The sequence below is a fragment of the Erpetoichthys calabaricus genome, chromosome 1 (genome assembly GCF_900747795.2).
Source record: "Erpetoichthys calabaricus chromosome 1, fErpCal1.3, whole genome shotgun sequence".
Lineage (NCBI taxonomy): Eukaryota > Metazoa > Chordata > Cladistia > Polypteriformes > Polypteridae > Erpetoichthys > Erpetoichthys calabaricus.
In genome coordinates, this window is record NC_041394.2 from 355,819,489 (window position 1) to 355,836,634 (window position 17,146).

General features: G+C 41.5%; 1 pseudogene; it reads left to right on the top strand.

Annotated features, from left to right (window-relative positions):
• The first annotated feature begins 713 nt into the window (after positions 1-713).
• Positions 714-15,217, top strand: LOC127530150 (NACHT, LRR and PYD domains-containing protein 3-like; annotated as a pseudogene).
• The last annotated feature ends 1,929 nt before the right edge of the window (positions 15,218-17,146 follow it).

Here is a 17,146-nt window from a genome sequence, read left to right on the forward strand (position 1 = left end):
AAGCACCATGATGTTCCAACAATGATGGATGGATTAAAAGCCAGAAGTCTGTATAACCATCAGCATCAAGTGACTCCGTGAGAACCCTAACTACAAAGAGGACTATTTCATTTATGTTAGGTAGAATGCCCAAAGGGGACTGGGCGGTCTCGTGGCCTGGAACCCCTACAGATTTTATTTTTTTCTCCAGCCTTCTGGAGTTTTTTTTTGTTTTTTCTGTCCACCCTGGCCATCGGACCTTACTCCTTTCTATGTTAACTAATGTCTTATTTTAATTTCTTATTTGTCTTTTATTCTTCTTTTCTTCATTATGTAAAGCACTTTGAGCTACTTTTTGTATGAAAATGTGCTATATAAATAAATGTTGTTGTTGTTGTTGTAATCATATTAAAGGAGCACAGTCTCATCAATAAAAAGGGTCTGCTCTGTCCTTTGTTATGTACAGCAACTCATGTGTGTTATGAGACCAGTCCAGCCTGTCATTGATGCTATTCATTCATATTTACTGTGTGAATAGATGAGGCCAGTAGTTAGGGTAGAGAGAGGTGGTCATGTCAGACTGAATTCTGATCCCTAAGCCTCCAACACGCACACAACTCTTAATTTTCATCTTTACTCTTTCCAATGCAGGTTTAACACAGAGGTTTCTTAAAGTAATAAAAGCATTCTGTCATGAGGATCTCCACAAGATCACCAAGTTCTACAAGCCCCACATGGCTTATGTGATTGAATATGACATCACAAGTATCCTGCAGAACCTGGCCACCAAGAACATCCTCACCAATGATGAGGCCAAGGTAGGCAGGTCTCCCTGTCAGTACGAGGCACAGAGAGCTGAGCAGAGATGGTGAGCTCAGGAGAATCATCTTAAACTGCCTGACCCTCCATAGCATGTCTTTCTATTATTGTGAGGTCATCAGACCTACTGACCACTCTGCTCTGCTCCTTCAGTGGTCTTTTCTAAATTAGCACTCTGTTCACTTGCTTGTCTTTCAGAGATTTAAAGCCAAAGAAGAGGGTGAGGGTCTAGCAGGTGTGGAGTCCTTCATCAGTGACATAATGAAGATGGACAGAGTGGTACTGATGAGCCTGTGGGAGGCACCGGCTGAAGAACTTGTGAGATTTTTTGTCACCAAACCTGACAAGAATACTGGAGGAGGTGGCAGATGGTGGTGAGTTAATAGAGTTTTGTGTGACCGGGAAACACAGAATGTGTACAAATCACAAAAGGAGACAGAGTGAGAGACACAGGAACACAAAACACAACATTAGTGTCTGTAGGCCACTGGACACACGACTGTCAGGTTTGTCACTTACACTGAGATCCCTGCTTGATGACCGTCAATGCCAACAGTTTCTTCAGTTTCTCTGATTTTCTATTTTATGTATCTATTAAAGTCTTTAAAGAGGTCAGTAGTCCCTGTGGTATAGCACGTTCGTGGCTTAGAAGAAAAGGCCAGCTTTTAAATAAATAATTGCCACACTTGTGGATTTAAAGAGGGGGCATGATAGTGTGGTTCCCGGGCTGGATACAGACTTGGGCTCTTCTGCACTGAAGTGCACAGGTGTGGGATCGCCCATTTCCGTAATTGATGTGTAGAACTGTTAATCGCCACACCTGTGCCACGTCCCCATTATAAATAGTAGAAGCACGAGTGCGGAGAGGAAAAAAAAGAAATATTGGAAAAGTTAGCAGAGGTTAGAGGAGGAAGAAGAGGAAGCTGGAGGCTGAGAGCCTGTGAGGCTGTGAGCGAGCGAGCAGGAAGATCAAGCTCGTCTGGTAGTTACAGGCAGCTGGGAAATGAGCCTGAGTGGGGTGTTTGGCTGGCACTCGGGTGCGGATGGGTCACTCCTGCTGAGTTCTTCAGAGGAGCGGGAGTCACCAGGATCGTGGTTGGCTCGGCACATAAGGCCACGGAAGGCAGTGGGAGTTACAGGCTTTGGAGGTTGAAATCCCAGCATGAGCACCCTTTTCGCTGGGGAACCAGAGTCTTGGTCTGGAGAGAGTTGTACAGAGCCAGGGCTCGGAAAGCTGCCAGACCAGCTGCAGGTTGGGACGACTCCCCTGTTGCAGGGCCCAGTTAAATGAAGAAGACACAGTGTTTTTAAAGAAGATACTGCTTCCAGCCAGTATTTTAACCTCGTTGTAAAGGATTTATTTATTGGGATTTTAATCTCCACATTTTCACTGTTTTTTTTAATGGATTGTTTTTTACTGGGACATTTGAAGTGTTTTGAACACTTTTTGGTTTTGTTGATTTTTTAATTTTTTTATTTAAAGTACTTTTTGCACCATCCCCTTGCTTTGTTTAGTATCCGCTTTGTCCAGCTCGTTCAGTTACATTACCGAAGATGTTGGGTTCAAGGGCTCCTAAATGGGAAGTGATAGCATGAAGCTGGACCAGCATTGTCACAGTCCCACCAAACTATTTAGTAACTGATTTGCTACTGTCTCCTATGTGTGACCTGTCATGACTCCACATTTGACACATTTCTACACTTTATAAGCTTACAATTACAGCTCACCAGAATGATCAGTAATTATATTTTTTTCTTTCATTAACAAGAAGTTACAGATTCTGTTGTTTTCTGACATCCCTGATCTTAGCAAACCCCTCAGGTCGGTGTGTGTAAACATCAGCTTTAGGTGCCCCCAGATGCTCACTTATTCTCATCCATGTTTGTATTTTCAAACTTCCCCCTTCATGAAGCTTGTTGTTTTCCTGAGGTCTCAGTAAACAGCACCTGCTGTCCTCCGCATGATAAACACACAATACATCTGCTGTTCCTCTAGCTGTCTTGTGTGTCATTTTCTGGATCTTCTTTCCTGGACAATTTAATTGCAGACTCCCAATATGGACACACATTGGTGGATTGCTCTTTTCTTTCAGACATTAACTCTTCATTGTGGCCAAACCAAGTCCACGGTAGCAGCAGTCGGTTAGTTTTTGATATTTTTCTGTATACCTTGAATACCTCACTGCACCCACTTTATCTTTTTGTTAATCTGACCCTTTACTGCTGTAATTGTCTCTTCTGTCTCTCTTGTTGTCTCACCAGGACCAGACCTCTTGAAGGACATTCAGGCCAGTCTCCAGCCCGCTCCCATAGATGATCGTATTAAAGGTAAGCCATTGGTCTTGTGTCTGCTGTCATCAGCTCCTTCAGGACTCTCCACCTCAGTTAGAACAGTAGAACAATTGTGATGAGAACAGGACATTCAGCTCAACAAGCTCACCTAATTCTATTCTCGTAATGCTTTCTAAAATAACATTGTCGGCTTTGAAGGGTCTTAAAGACCTACACTCCACCACACTGGTTGGTCATTTTTTACATGTGTCCGTTGTTCTCTTTGTGGAGAAACATGTTCATATTTGTGTGACATTTAAATTACTTTCATAATATTAAAAACTTAATTTATGACTACGAGGCTTTGCCCCCTGCTCACTTCGCTTGCCAACCCCCGTGTTTGTTTAACGAGATATACAATTTTAAGATTTTTTTTTTCTGGGAATGGTTGCTATTTCATTGTTTTCACTTTTATTTTAGAACTTCAGTGAACTTCGTGCCCTTTATGAATGTAATTATAGATGTACTTAATATTCATCACTGATGCATGATACTCAACATTAATATGACAATCAAATCTTTTTAGCAAATACGGGTTATATGGTACGATCATTGAATTATCAATCATCACAATTTTTCCATCTTTCTTTCCATGATAAGTGTGTTGTTCGTGACGATTATCTCTTCAGCAATAATCTGGTAAAGCCAGCCTTAGTCCTATCTGTTGCTTGAACAAAAGCTTTTGGAACTTTTTTATACACTTTCTTTCTTTCGAGTCCCTCTTTTAAATGAGGTCTGTGAGACATGTGTTTAATGTCTTTGTACCATAATCCAGGATCGGTTTCTTTGTTTGGAGTTTTAGCACAGACATCAGCAGTTAATAATTTTTATTGCAAAGTAACCAATAAATGCATGTGAAGCAAACCCCATTTTTGAATTTTGATTGTGTAAATGTATGCTCGGATTTGACCAAACACTGTTTCGAGTTCTTTCAATAAAATTAAGACTTTCTGATAAAAAAATCTACTTACGAAAGTCTGAATATCCAGAGCCAATGTAGCCGGTGGCATTGTTTTCAAGTATCTGGGGATTTCTGGCCATTGTGGATTGCACGTCATTGTAATAAATAAATATGGCCAACCGATAGTTCTGGATATTACCATTGCATCATGATATAATTTTTGCAATGCTCTTGGGCTATCTTTATATGATAATGATATATATTACTGCTTTACCTATTTTGAATTTGTCTGAACTATTGATATTTGAATTTTAAATGTGATCAATGAGACCTTGCATATGTTCCGTTCTAAGTTTTGATTAGTCGATTTAATAAAGAAGAGACGATTAGCTTCGACTTTTAGATACGCATTAATAATGTAATGTTGCATTAGATGTTGAGATGACAGAAGTGGGTTAAATACATTGGAACGTATCGCTAATTTTGCCCCGAAATATTGTGTTGATGTTATTCATTTTTCTGAATTTGTGTGTTTCATATTGTATGACCATCCTGTTTCTCCATCTGGGAAAAGCAAAGGAAAGAGCAATGGACCGGAATGTGGCGAATTATTAGACAGAAATGTTGATTCATGTTTTGCTTTTGGATAAACACGAATATCTACTCTGTTTTTGAAATTTTCGTCTTTTGAAACTATTATCGCTGACAATTCGTCACATGTTGGTTTATTATATATGCATGCGTGGTCCTTATGATTCATATAAAAATCCAAGAAAACTTCTTTGTCCGTGTTTTACAGATACATTTTCTGTAAAGTGCGATACTTTTGGAAGTATGGATTTGTATCCATTATTGGCTGTATAATTTCTAATACGTCCGATCGTTCTATGTTTCATCGCTTTTCTGTGATTATAAATATACACCTGACTGAATTGTGGTTTCTTCGAAATTAAACTTGTTTTTGCTTTAATTGTTGCTGGACACAGATTGTCATAGCGTATGGTCCATTCTTGTGTAAATCTACGTTTTGAGCGTTGAATGATGCAAATGCGGAAAGATTATTGTAGACTCGGATATTTTGCCTGTAGTGTTTGTGGATTTCACTCCCCAAACATCAAATCTTTTAATTCTTGCCGATACGCCTCCTGATTGTGTAGAAACACTACTTTTCCCTGATGGCAATATGAATTAGACAATCTACAAGTCTCTGACTTAAACTTCAAAGCCTTACAATATTTACATACTTCTGACATATCACCTATGTCCATATATTCAATCTCTATTCGTCTTTTCGTTATTTCTCCGAGTAATAACTTCTCTTTGTTTGCGCTTTCTTTTTTTTGATACTTTCGTTTTTTTCTTCTTTCATATTCTATATCTTGCTCTGCATGTGTTTTGTACCTACATTTTTTTTGAGTCGTTTGAATTCCACTGTTTTCATTATCTCTAACCTGCTTTGCATGTGTTTGGCCCCCTTGTTTTTTAACCTCTTTTTGACTGTTTTACTTTGTCTTCTACTCTTTGTCTTTTATTTCTCACCTTGCTTTGTCCTGCTTTTTTTTTTAATTACACCTGTTCCGTGGTGATTATTTTCCCTTTTTTGAATAATTTCCATTTGTTTGTGCTACTGCGATCTTTACTATTTTTTTTTATACTTTCAAATGTTCCTGCTTTCATATTGTTTAACTTCCTCTGTATGTGTATCGCGCCAACGTTTTTGAACGTCTTTATGAAGTTCAACTTTGTCTTTTACTTTTTGTCTTTTATATCTGAGCCTGATTGGATCTGCTTTTTTTTTCAGTTCCACTTGTTCCGGGCTGATTATTACTTTCCTTTTCTTTTTCTTTTTTGCATTTTTTTCTCTCCAACGCTTTTGGGTCTCTTTTTTTCTCCGCTGCTCTTTTCTCTTCGCTTAGTCGTCGACGTTTCATCTACAGTAGATCGTATTGTCCTAATATACTTTATATGAGCTGAGAACACAGGATCTTAGTTTGCTACAAGCCTTTACATAACTGAGTGTTTTGCTGCCCCCGTTGTCTTATTTGATATTGGTTGTAAGTAGGGTGTGTCTTGCATGAATTTCATGCTCCATGTCCCCTGTCCCCGCAAGACGGTCCTGGGACAATCTCTTGGCACAAAGTCTCATGTTTAAGGTCCCCGCGAGACACTCCGTGGCCTATCTCTTTTGTCTCGTGGGTCTTTTAAGTGTCTTCCGTGAAGATCAGGTCTCGTCTCCCTAGTCTCTCCCGCCCAGGATTTTTTTTTTTTTATAATAGAGAGATATCTTCATCTCCATCTACTTAAGATAAAAAGGTTCAGTTCCTTCAGTCTGTCCTCATAGTGAAGACCTCTCAGTTCTGAATCAGCTTTGTTGCTCATCTCTGGACTTTCTTTAGTGCTGCAATATACGTTTTGTACCCCGAAGACTGAAAGTGCACACAACACTCCAGATAATGCCACACCAGTGTATTATAAAGCTTTAGTATAACCTAACGTGACTTGTACTCCACATGGGGCCACAATATAACCTGCCATTCTGCTAACCTTATTCATGGCTTCTGTCCACTGTCTCAATGTAATAATGATCATTTTACTACAATTCCCAGGCCTTTTTTGTAAAGGACACTTTTTAGTTTCAGATCCCCCCTCCCTCCCCACCCCCTCCACTAAGTATTCAAATCAATGTACTTTCTACATGTAATACTTTACATTTATTTACATTAAATCTCATCTGCCACAGATCTGACCAAGTCTCTATGCTGTCCAGATCCCTCAGTAAGAAAATGACTGGTTCTGCATTATCTACCAATACTCACACCCCCCCCCCCCCCCCCCCCACCCCACTGTTTGATATCATCATCATGTTGATGTTCCTTATTTGTATATTCTTTCCTGATCATTTATTTATATTGAAAAGTACAGCAGCCCCAATACTGACTCCTAAGGGACACCGCTGATTTGCATGATCTAATTCTAATAAGGCTCCTCTCCCCACTTCTCTTTGCTTCTTGTGTTTGAGTCAATTCTGTACCCACCAACAGACTGTGTCCTTAATTCACACTTCTTTTACACATACATAGTCATCTGCTTTTGTTGCTTCCTCATACAATTTCACTTTACTATTGAGACATGATCTCCTCATATAAAACAACTAGGGGGCTCCGCCCCCCTGCTCGCTTCGCTCGCCAACCCCTGGCGTTGGGACATGAGAAAGAGTCAGATGTATGAATTAGATATAGAATAGTGTGCAGCTTTGGATGATGCCCATAGAAATAACAAATAGAGTGTTTGTCATATATTAATGTTTTATTGGAATATTTCTTTGTATACAACATTAGTAGTAAAGATGGTGTCTTGTCCTTGAATGAGTCTTCCTTGGCATGGATTATTTATAATTTTAACTTTAACGTCAGATGAACGGCGAACACGTGAGAAGGCAACATAAAGTTGTCCATGTCCAAAAACGGGTTCAGAGAGGTAGATGCCAACCTTGTCCATGGTTTGTCCTTGTGATTTGTTGATGGTCATGGCAAATGCAGGTTTAATGGGGAACTGTCGGCGTTTCAATGTAAAAGGTAATTCTAGGTCAGAACTTGTAAGGTCAATTCTAGGAATGAGAACAGTATTGTTAGCATGTGATCCTGTAAGAAATGTCGCTTGAATAACATTGTGTGTCATGGTGTTGACGACTAAACGTGTGCCATTGCATAAACCCTGTTTTGTGTTAAGGTTTCTTAATAGCATGATTATTGTTCCGTTTTTAAGGGCAAGGTCGTGTTGTGGTAATCCGGCAGGGTTAATAGTGTTCAAATATTCTAAGGGGAAATTTATATGTTCATTGTCGTCATCAGAGTCAACTTTGTCTGAGCTTAGAAAGATCTGTGTCTCTCCAGGAAGTAATGAAATGACTTGGTTATTAATATTTTTTGGACATAATATAGTGCGTTGTGTTAACAGGGGTATTTGGTCTAATGTGATTGCTGTTCCAAATATCTCTTTTACTAAGTCGTCTGAGATAAAGGATTGTGGAATGGAAATAATATCTGGGTGAAGTCCATCTGTATTTGTGAGTGTACCATTTCCCAGTTGTATCAGCCAACTGTTATATTCTAGATCTGGACATCGCATGTTTGTACCAACTGTATTGTTTTAAAGCAATGCCAATTGTCTGCGTATTTTAAGGTGGACTGAACAATAGCTGAGCGCATGGCATGTGGAACAATAGCTAAGCATTGTCTAAAATCTCCTCCTAATAAAAGAACTTTTCCTCCAAAGGGAATATTATTATTCATCAACGTTTGTAGAAGTTTATCAATGGTGTTGAGTAAGTGACTGGATGCCATTGTACATTCATCAATAATTATCAGTTTTGCAAGACGGATGTCTCGGGCATTGCTACTGTGAATGTTCATAGTGGATACTGATGTCTCTGTGATTGGGACCGGTATTTTGAATATTGAGTGAGATGTACGACCATTTATTAACAGATTTGCTGCCACTCCGGAGGATCGCAGTCACTGTTAATATGTTTCCTTTTCTGCAGTTGAACGGTTAATAGTGCTTTATTGTAAGGAGATCCACCTATGCTGACACCTATGCTGTCTAGTGTGAAGGTGTTGATGTTCACTTTAGAATATGTGGCTTTGGGTGTCACTTCTTATGGATGTGTGTGTGTGTGTGGGGGGGGGGGGGGGGGGGGGGTGAGGATTGTTGTTGCGCGAGCGTCTTCTTTCTTTTTGTGTTCCTGTGTCTTGTTTGAATCCCCCTCTTTGTGTGTGTCCCGTCCGTTGCTTGTAGGGTCTGTGGGGTGGGCTTCGCTCGCCAACCCCTGGTGTTGGGAATGACAAAGAGCGTGATGTATGAATGAGATATAGAATAGTGTGACGGTGTAGATGATGCAAATAGAAATCAAACAATAAAGTGTGTGGCACAGTGTAAAGGTTTATTTGAAAATTTCTTTGTACACGCCGTTCAAGTGTAAAAGGTAATTCCAGCTCAGAACTTGTAAGGTCATTTAAGATGGTTATTGTTGTGATCAGAGTCAAGTTTGTCAGAGCTTAGAAAGAGTTGTGTCTCTCCAGGAAGTAATGGAATGACTTGGGTATTTATGTTTTCCACATTAATATTTTTTGGACATAATATAGTGCGTTGTGTTAAAAGGGGGCATTTGGTCTAATGAGATTGCTGTTCCAAATGTCTCTGTAACTAAGTCGTCGCAGATAAAGGCTTGAGGAATTGTAATAATATGTGGCTGAAGTCCATCTGTATTGGTGAGTGTACCATCTCTCAGTTGTAATAAGCAATTGTTATGATCTGGTTCTGGACATCGTATCTTTTTTACTAACTATATCTCTTGAAAGCAATGCCAATTGTCTGCGTATTTTAAGGTGCACTGAACAATAGCTGAGTGCATGGCATCTGGAAGAATAGCTAATCACTGTCTAAAATCTCCTCCTCATAAAAGTACCTTTCCTCCAAATCGAATATTATTATTCATAAACGTTTGTAGAAGTTTATGAATGGTGTTGAGTAAGTGACTTCATGTCATTGAACATTCATCAATAAGCAACATTTTTTCAAGACGGATGTCACGTGCAGTGCCACCGTTAATGTTCATAGTGGATACCGATTTGTAGGATCTAATGCAGTTGATAAAGATTTAACTTTCAGGTACATCGTCAGTTATAAGCTTCTGTAGATATTCAGTATATGAATGTAAAGAAGGCAGTCTAAGTTGACCCTTTTGACAACAACGTGTAAATGTATAACTTGTATTGCCAGTTGTTTCTTCAGGGAAGTGAACTGAATGACAATGATTGCAAATGACATTCATTAATCCGAATGAATTTTCCTGGTGTATGTTTTGCTTGTGCCGTTTGAGAGGCGCGTTGTTGCATGTGTAGTATTTTGGGACGTGTTGTTTTGGAGCTGTAATCGATTTGCCTGTGCTGTGTGAGAAGCCCGTTGTAGCCTTCGCTGCCATTAACGTATGTCTGAGACGGGAGGTGTTTCGTTTTGAATCCGTGCCTGTTGCGATGCAACACTTTGATTGATAGATTGCGTAATGTGGATCTAGGATGTAGATTTGTGCATATTTGCGTTGTTGATTTGTTTCAGGGTGCACTGTTCCAATGCGATGCAGTATTTGTGCACATATGCGAAAGTAGTATGGGCCATTGCCTTTTGGTGGCCTGATATTTACTCCGGTATATGCAAAAGCAAATGAACTATTGTAGGATCTAATGCAGTTCATAAAGTTTTTACTTTTAGGTACATCGTTAGTTAGAAGCTTTAGTTGAGCTTTGCGTTTTTGGAGTCGAGACATTTTTTCTTATGGATGTGTGGGGGGGGGGGATCGTTGTTGCCCGAGCGTTTTGTTTCTTTTTGTGTTCCTGTGTCTTGTTTGAATCCCCCTCTTTGTGTGTGTCCCGTCCTTGCTTGTAGGGTCTGTGGGGTGGTTTTGTGTTCTTTTTTTTGGTCTTCCATGGGCTTGTTGAATCCCCCTCTTGGTGTGTGTCCCGTCCCGTCCCGTGCCTGTAGGGTGGCGGGGGTATGGTCGTGCCTTGCTATTGTGCGCTCGTCTGTTCTTTTTTTTTGGTGTGTTTAGTTTCGTGTGCAATGTGTTTCGTGCTTTCCCCTCGTTTGAGTGCTCTTTAATGTTTTTTTTTCCTTATTTTGGTGCTTGTTGAGCCTCATTTTTGTGACTCCTTTCTGTATGTGCTCACTCCTGTTTTCTGTGCTCTTGTCGGACTCTTTTTGCGCCTGCGTCTCTCGCGGACCCTCATCCGCCTCTCTCGCCCTCTTTTGTCCGCCTTTCTCGGGTCCTCAGCCGACTCTCGCGGACTGTTTGTTGCGCCGGCGCAGTACGTCTTTTTGCAGCTACGGCCCATGGCCGGATGTGCCTGCGTCCATCATCCGGTTTAGCATTCTCGGTTAGTAATATGGATGCTGTTCCTCACATGTGCTGCTGTGATCCAGTGATCAAAAGGCCTTCAGTTTCTCTTAATGTCATACATCATGAAGAACTCTGAGAAGCTGGTTCTGAAACACCTCCAACTCCTGCTTTCAGAACATCTGGATCATCTGCAGTTTGCTTATCGGAGACAGATAGGTGTCAACAAAGTGACCTCATGTTTTCAAAAAGGTTTGAAAAAAATATTCAATGTCAAAAACTGAAATCTTTCATTCTTAGAAGTCTTTAGACCCTTTGCTGTTACACTCCAAGTTGTGCTCAGGTGCATCTTGTTTGCTTTCATTCTCCTTGAAATGTTTCAAGAAATTGATTATTGTCCAACTGTGGCCCCCTGAATTGATTGGACATCCTTTAGAAAGGCACACATGTCCCTGCGGATAGAAGATTCAACAATTCTTACTGCATGTCAGGACAAAACCAAGCCATGAAGTACAAGGAACTCTCTGTAGACCTCCACAACCAAGTTGTGCTGAAACATGGAATGAAGCAAAAGGATAAAACCCATTTGTAAAGTTCTGAGTGTTCACAGGAGCACAGTGGCCACACTTATTATGTAATGGAAGAAGTCTAAAAACACCTGGACTCTTCATGGAGTCCTTTTTATCTATCCAGACTGAGTAGCTGGGCAAGAAGGGCCTCAGTCAAGAAGGTGACCAACAATCCAGTCATCACTCTTAGAGCTTCTGAAGTCCTCTGCTGTGATAGGAGAACCTGCCAGAAGGATATACATCTCAACAGCACTCCATCAATCAGGGAATCTTTTGGTGATTTGCTAGATGGAAGCTCCTGTTAAGTAAATGGCATATGACAATATAAAATACTCTGAGAGCATGATGAAAAAAGAATCTCTGGTCTGGGGAGACAAAAACTGAACTCTTGGATCAGAACTTCAAGCACTTTGTCTGGCAAAGACCAGGCACTGCTCATTAGCTGTCTAATACATTCCTACAGTGATGGTTGATGGTGACAGCATCTTGGTGTGGGGGGTTCAGGAACAGGGAGACTGTCCAGAATTGAGGGGATAAGGAATGCAGCCAAATCCAGAGAGGCCCTTGAAGAAAACTATCACCAGAGTGTGGACCACTGGGGTAACTGTTCAGTGATCTGAAGCGTACAGCGAAGACAACACTGGAGTGGCTTCTGAACATGTCTGAGTGTCCTTGAGTGAGCCAAACAAAGCCCAGTCTTACACCCCATAGAACATGTGTGGAGAGACCTGAAGATGGCAGTTTACAGACATTTACCATCCAAATCTAATGGAGCTTGACAGGATCTATCAGGAAGAATGGGATAAACTGACCAAATCCAGTTGTGCAAAGCTTGCAGAGACTTTGGAAGAAGACCTGGCATTTGAAAAGCTGCCAAAGGAGTTTCTCCAAAGTACTGAATTAAGTAGCTGAACAGTTCTAAATATCAAAACTGTAATCTCTCATTAATTGAACACTTTTATGAAAACATTTTTCACTTTGTCATTATGGGTTATTCAGTGTTGATTGATAGGCAAAAATGTTAAATGTATCTATTTAAAATTAAATCTATAACACTGTAAAATTTGCAGAAAGGGATGGAGTCAAAATACTTTCTCAGTCCACTGTTTGTTCAGTTACACAGAACTACTTGTACACTTTTACTTGTTTTTAATTGCATTTAAGGCCAGTAATTCCAATGTATTATTCAGTTACCTTTGACTCTTTATCTTTGAGGTAGAAAATTCTGAATTGTTTGGTATTTGTTTTTACACTGTTGTGGGTATCCATTTATGTGGTCTATCCTGACCTCCCTACTACCTTACCCCCCCCCCCCCCCCCCAAATCTTTGAGTTATCTACTTATATGTCCAACATAACACCCCCCACACCCCCTAAACTGGTGTCCCTCTGGATCAAATGCATCTTGTCAAGGTGTCCCAATGCCCCATAAACCTGTGCCCTTCTATCCTACCCCAAGATGAGCCACACATTTAAAATTTCTAATCTCCTCAGTCTTACCTGCACTGAAAAGTCAGAACTTCAGAGAAGACCACCGTGTCAGTTCCACTCCTCAGCTTGGCACTTAACTCCATAATTGTCAAAGTGTCACTCTGCCCACACATTTGTCTTCTGTTCCAGTATGGCCAATGAGAACTAACCCCCCCCCCCCTCCTCCACACACACACACACACACACTCTCGCCAGCAGACTGTTCATCCTTCCAAAGAGGTGTCCCAACTGTCCATCAGTTAGGCAGTACGCCCTACAAAAGTCTGACCACACAAGAACACAAACCTAAATCTCAATCCCTCTGGTGACTGAGTCCTGTACTCTCACTGCTTTTGTCTTTCTGGGGAGACTGGTTTTCAAGTGACCCATTGGGGCTCCTCCACCACAGATTTATCAGAGTCACCGTCAAGCTCTACAAGGACCTGAAAATGGTTGGTAACTTCCAACTCTGGGTTGGAGCCCTTGGCCAGTGTGCACCTGTAGCTTTGTGTATACTGCATGACTAACCATGACACACCTGTTTCTACCAGTCTGCTTGAAGTCTCCTCCCTGGTTCACACAATCCCCCTAAAAGACACCTGGGCAAAATCTGTAATCTCCTATTGCACCACAGGTTCGCCTCCTCCTCAAGTTCAATGACCCTGACTGCAAGGTGTTGGATCAGCTGGCATCACCCAAACATCAAAGTCAGCCTCCAGAAAGTCCATTTTTTTTTCTGTCACAAGTTCTCTTTATCACTTTCAGGGCTCCATGAGACACACAGAGGTGGTGTGTCTGAATCTACAAGAACTTTGGAGGATCAGACTTCTCCTGGAGACCCAGACACGACAGCTGTGGGCTTTGAGACTCGATACACAGAGCTGATGGTCATTAAACAGTTCAAAAGAACCTACAGTGAGAGGCACCATGAACTTTTGAAGATGGGGATAACTCATGCAGAGCTAATAGAGGAGCAGACAAAAGAGAAATGTGAACAAATCTGGACAGAGCAACTTTCAGGAGGAGTCCAGGAAGTGAGACAGACCCTCACATAATAGTGGTCAGTGGGGTGGCTGGAATTGGGAAGACCACCATAGTCCAGAAGATCATGTTTGACTGGGCCATAGGCACTCAGTACCAGAGGTTTGCTTTTGTGTTTTTGTTTAAGTTCAGGGAGCTCAACCTACTAGACACAGAGACAGAGCCACAGATACCTCTGACCAGGCTGATTGTAAGGCACTATAAATATCTTAATGACCCGAGACTGAGGGAAATCCTGCAGAAACCTGAATCTCTCCTCTTTATATTTGATGGACTTGATGAATATAAACATAAACTGGACTTCACACCCAGGAAGCTCCCCTCAGACACAGTTGAGAGTTTCCCTGTGCACACCCTGGTCTCCAACCTAGTCAGAAGGACATTACTGAAGGGCTGCACAGTTTTGATCACAACCAGACCAACAGCCCTGGATACTCTGGACATGGAGAAAGTTGATCGATTTGCAGAGATCCTGGGGTTCTTCCCTGAACAAAGGCTGATGTACTTTAAGAAGTTGTTTGGTGATGCTGATCGAGGCTCTGAGGCTTTTCACTATCTGGAGGAGAACGCCATCCTGTACACCATGTGCTTCAACCCCTCGTACTGCTGGATTATCTGCTCTGTGCTGAAGAGCCACTTCATGACACCTGAAGAAGAGCGAGGAGCTGCCCCCAGAACTGTCACCGAGCTCTTTGTGATGTTCCTTCACAACATCCTCACCAATCACAAGCGAGAAGCCAAAGACCAGTGAGATATTCTGGTCAAACTAGGAAAGATGGCTTATTATGGGGTGGCCAACAGAACTCTTGTGTTTTATGACAAGTTTGAGATGTCCACCTTTGGTCTCCGGCTAGTCCTATCCTCTCCATTCCTCTCAGGATTCCTCAGAGAAATCATTCAGAGAGAAAGCACTCTGGAGCACACGACGTACACATTCTACCACCTCACCATACAGGAGTTCATGGCTGCCTTATCATTTTACCTCGATTCATCAGGGGGTGTTGAGGAGCTACTTGTGAAGCTGGAGTCATGTAACGATGGCCGGTTTGAGATTCTCACTCGATTTTTAGCAGGACTGGCCAGACCTTCTGTGTTTAAAACACTGGGGGGAGTCCTGGGGGAGTTTGAGAGGAAGACAGCAAAGCAAATACTGGAGTGGGTGAAGAAGAAAACTGAAGTGGCACTACGGGGACAAGATAAACGTGAAGCTCTGTGAGTGTGAGTGTGTCAGTGGCTCTATGAGACTCAGAATAAGAGATTAATTAGAGACGCCATTGGGAAGGATTTAAAGATGGACTTTAGTTAGATGACTTTCTCTCCTCTGGACTGTGCTGTGCTGGGCTCTGTCATCAGCTGCTGTGGAGAACTTCAGGAGCTCAACCTGTCCAGGACATCTCTGACCCTAGAGTGCATCAGCAGGCTGGCACTGGGGCTCATCTGCTGCAGACGTGTCGAGTAAGTAATAAAACCTTCATGAGTTTAGTTTGACTGTCTGTGGACACTGAGGGGTGACATTAGTGTGTCCATCAGGGGGTGTCAGGCCTACAAATAGACGAGGGTCCATGTCAGAACACACACTGCTGTGTGGCACAGTGCCACCTAAAATAAATAAAAGCTCAATAACAACGGAAATCAAATAATAATTTATACTCGGCTTGTCTGAATGAATCTTTCAGCACAGAAATTCACTATTAGACCCTCTTTGTTGAGAAATGAGAAAAGTACAACTGATTAGAAAGTTCTAGAAAAGTCATTTTTCTGTTATTGTTAGATATGTCTGCACATTGAAAGCCTGTTTTGTAATTTTTGTAGTGTTATTTTTAAAACAATTTTTATTAATAGCTGCAGGAATGAATAACTTTAATCACAGTAAGTCAGTCACAAATCTGTACAGAAAATGAGAGAAGACATGACAGTGAGGAGGAGTGGGAAAGAAAATAATAGAAAGAGAGAGACTGAACATTAATGAAGAGAGCAGGACACAGGAAGTGACCACAGAGGGGTCAACACCATGTCACCTGGACAGACCACCTTCTGTGGTGATTGCTCTAACAACACAATATAACAAAGGGGTGAGGCCTCTAGAATAGCCCACCAAACAGATGTCACCCCCAGGCAGGCCCACCCCAGGCAAACCGGAGGCTTCAGGCCTGACTAGGCCTCAGAAAGGAGCTCAAGCTTTTAAATTCAAAATAAAATCAAAAAGAGTTTCAGAGGCGTGAAGTGAGTCTGACCAGAAGGAGAACCGTGAAAACTCCAGCTGGAGCAGAGACAAGTCTACAAGTGGTCTTTATAAAAGATGAAGTTTATTAACAAAAGAGCCAAAGGGGCTGCCAAAGGCAATCCAAAGCTAACAACATTCAAAAAGCACAAACTGTAAGAGAATCAGAACTCAAGAGCTAAAGGTTCAAAGACAATAATCAGAATTAAAAACAAAAGAGCAAAATACTCACAAAGACCACCAATCACCAGAGCAGTCAAATGAGCCGCAGCCTTTAGATAGTTGGGGGGCAGGTGGTCCTGCGTCTTGGGATCAAACCACAAAATACAAGGAACATGAGAGAACTGCAAGACACACATACACAGATACTAAATAATAACGAAATAAAATAAAAATAACAGATAATACAGAACTAAACAAATAATAAATGAAGAGAACAATGTTATAAAAACAATGGAAAACAAGGAATGTTAATGAGAAAATAAAACCAAAAACTGTCATCAGGCACCATGGAGGAGCCCCGGCCTGACAAGAACACCTTCACTGAGATGAGATGAAACCAAAAGGCCTTCAGAGGACGGTGACCTGACTGGACAGTGAACTGAGTGACCGGCAGGCCGACACACATGTCATGTGACTTAGGGACACTGAGGAGAATTCTGGGACGTTGACCTGAGTGGGCGTGTCACTGTGATAGTACAGTGTGTGAGGTGGGGTCTTATTATGTTTGTAACTCACACTTGTGTCCTTCACAGGCTGTCTGGTAATGAGATCAGTGAGAGTCAGAAGAAGAACCTGAGGTAACTACAGGAGGAGTTGAACAGGACTGGATGGCAGGTGGATATCTACACAGGAAAATACTGAACATTCTGATCAACTAACCCCAGTGATGGCGCCCCCTGTCCACTCCCTCTAAATTCTTCT